This window comes from Capricornis sumatraensis, chromosome 2, assembly GCF_032405125.1.
Source record: "Capricornis sumatraensis isolate serow.1 chromosome 2, serow.2, whole genome shotgun sequence".
In the NCBI taxonomy this organism is placed as follows: domain Eukaryota; kingdom Metazoa; phylum Chordata; class Mammalia; order Artiodactyla; family Bovidae; genus Capricornis; species Capricornis sumatraensis.
Genome location: NC_091070.1, coordinates 194,951,911 through 194,954,759, shown reverse-complemented (window position 1 = coordinate 194,954,759; position 2,849 = coordinate 194,951,911). Strand labels below are relative to the sequence as shown.

The 2,849-nt window shown below is 36.3% G+C and overlaps 1 non-coding gene across 1 annotated transcript; it reads left to right on the top strand.

The window, feature by feature from the left end:
* Positions 1 to 2,152: 2,152 nt before the first annotated feature.
* LOC138074622 (U6 spliceosomal RNA) lies at positions 2,153 to 2,259 on the top strand. Its single transcript, XR_011144455.1, has one exon. It is a non-coding gene; the product is annotated as a U6 spliceosomal RNA (small nuclear RNA).
* The last annotated feature ends 590 nt before the right edge of the window (positions 2,260 to 2,849 follow it).

Here is a 2,849-nt window from a genome sequence, read left to right as displayed (position 1 = left end):
CCTGGGCAGTGTGTCTTATCTGAGGTCCTGACATCATATAATTCTCTGAGACTTAATGCCGTCCAGGTGAAGAGGAAAAAAAAATCCTGAAGTTGACCTAGTTTAAACCTCAAATAACCTAAAAAACCTTGAACTTGATTCTAAGAGGTTTCACTGTCCTCATGCAAAATGACAGTTTAAAGAGGAATTGTTATTGGAATATACAATTGTTTCTCTTATTTTGTAATTGCATTAGTTGGTTTGAAGATTTATACTTGCTACACAGCCTAAGTCATTGATGCAATCCTTGAGTTGGTTGACTTGAATACAAATTACCTAGTATGGTGTAGTAGTTAAAGGCATAGATACAGTGGCCAAATTGCTCACATTCAAATACCAACTCTGATCCCAGTAGCTTAGGTGAATTACTTACCCACTGTGTGCCTCCATATCCCTATCTATTATTTTATACACAGCAGATGATGATGGAAATAGAACCAAATCCATCAGGTTATTGTTAGGATAAAATGAGTTAATGTGACTGAAGGATTTAAAACAGTTCCTAGCACATAGTGCTGTATAAATATTTGCACTTTCTGCTGAAGAATGTTTGAAACCTGTAGTCTTGAAACTTCTATGATCTCTGAAAGAATTTTGGAAAACTATGTACTTTCAAGTTGACATCTAAAAGTGTCACCATTTAAATAATTGCAAAGGACATAATTTTTACTGTACTGTAAATATTAACATTTAGAAAAAGTCATTATGTACTTAAAAAAAATATATCCATTAGAGCCTAAGTACCACAGGAATTTTATATCCACTTACCCACTTAATTTTTTTCTACCTTATTCACTAAAAATTAATAGATGGGCAGGCTCTTAACAGTTGGGAATTTTACATCATTCTTCTTTTTGAATTTTTATTTCACTCTATCCACAGAATTATAAACTAACATAGTGTATTTATTGGAGTAGGAAATGGCAGTACATTCCAGTATTCTTGCCTGGAAAATTCCATGGGAAGAGGAGCCTGGTGGCCTGCAATCCATGGAGTCATGAAGAGTTGGGCATGACTGAGTGAGCACTACTATACCTCGCAATAGTAAATATATATATTTAATTGGAATTAAAATGCTGAAATTTTCTTTGGCTATAAGAATATAAGATATGTTAGACAATTTTTGTACCCTACTTTACAACCTCTTGATGTTTTTCCGGCTTTGGCAGTCACTGTGGTAACCAGCTACATTTGGAGGTGGAGGACACCACCGTAAAGCTGCATCCCCTTGTCTCTTGTTCTATGCCTCCATGGTTCTTTGTCGCCTCTGTGTCTGTTCTTCCAGGAAATTAGCTCCTTGGTGAAACTCTGGACCAATGAGGTAACCAGCTCAATAATATACTCTACTTTGGTTCTCCCTCCTGCGCTTCACTTTCACCAGTCCCTCATTCCTGTTCCTTAGAATCTCTTCCTAAAATATATTACCTGTATAGGCCTTATCTCAGGCCCTGCTTTTAGGGGAACTTAAGCTAAAATCTCAAGAGTTAAAATTTTTCTTTCAGATTCAGCTATTGTTACAAGAATTATCATTAGTATGTCAATCAAAACAACAGACATTACAAATTATAATAATTAACACTAAAGTTTTATTAAAACTTGAATAAAACTACATCTCAGTGACATTACTTTTAAAAAATGTCATCATATATCTGTGGGAAGAACATTACTTACAGCTATAATGAGACAGGATTCAGCATTAACTATTTTTTATATCAAGTATTTGCAAAATGTTAAAAAAATTTTTCAAACAGATTCTGCCGCTGCTAAGTTGCTTCAGTTGTGTCCGACTCTGTGTGACCCCAAAGACGGCAGCCCACCAGGCTCCCCCGTCTCTGGGATTCTCCAGGCAAGAACACTGGAGTGGGTTGCCATTTCCTTCTCCAATGCATGAAAGTGAAAAGTCAAAGTGAAGTCGCTCAGTTGTGTCCAACTCTTAGCCACCCCATGGACTGCAGCCTACCAGGCTCCCTTTGTTCATGGGATTTTCCAGGCAAGAGTACTGGAGTGGGGTGCCATTGCCTTCTCTATCAAACAGATTCTAAGCATGTGCAAAAGTTTTAGCTTATTAATGAGGACCAGAAAGATGAAAAAACCAATTCAAAGTTGAAATAATGTGCTCACTTCGGCAGCACATATACTAAAATTGGAACGATACAGAGAAGATTAGCATGGCCCCTGCGCAAGGATGACACGCAAATTCGTGAAGCGTTCCATATTTTTAAAGACTCCACCAGAAAATTACTAGAGCTCATCAATGAATATAGTAAAGTTGCAGGATATAAAATCAACACACAGAAATCCCTTGCATTCCTATACACTAATAATGAGAAAGTAGAAAAAGAAATTAAGGAAACAATTCCATTCACCATTGCAACGAAAAGAATAAAATACTTAGGAATATATCTACCTAAAGAAACTAAAGACCTATATATAGATAACTATAAAACACTGATGAAAGAAATCAAAGAGGACACTAACAGATGGAGAAATATACCATGTTCATGGGTCGGAAGAATCAATATAGTGAAAATGAGTATACTACCCAAAGCAATTTACAAATTCAATGCAATCCCTATCAAGCTGCCAGCCATATTTTTCACAGAACTAGAACAAATAATTTCAAGATTTGTATGGAAATACAAAAACCCTCGAATTGCCAAAGCAATCTTGAGAAAGAAGAATGGAACTGGAGGAATCAACTTGCCTGACTTCAGGCTCTACTACAAAGCCACAGTCATCAAAACAGTATGGTACTGGCACAAAGACAGACATATAGATCAATGGAACAAAATAGAAAGCCCAGAGATAAA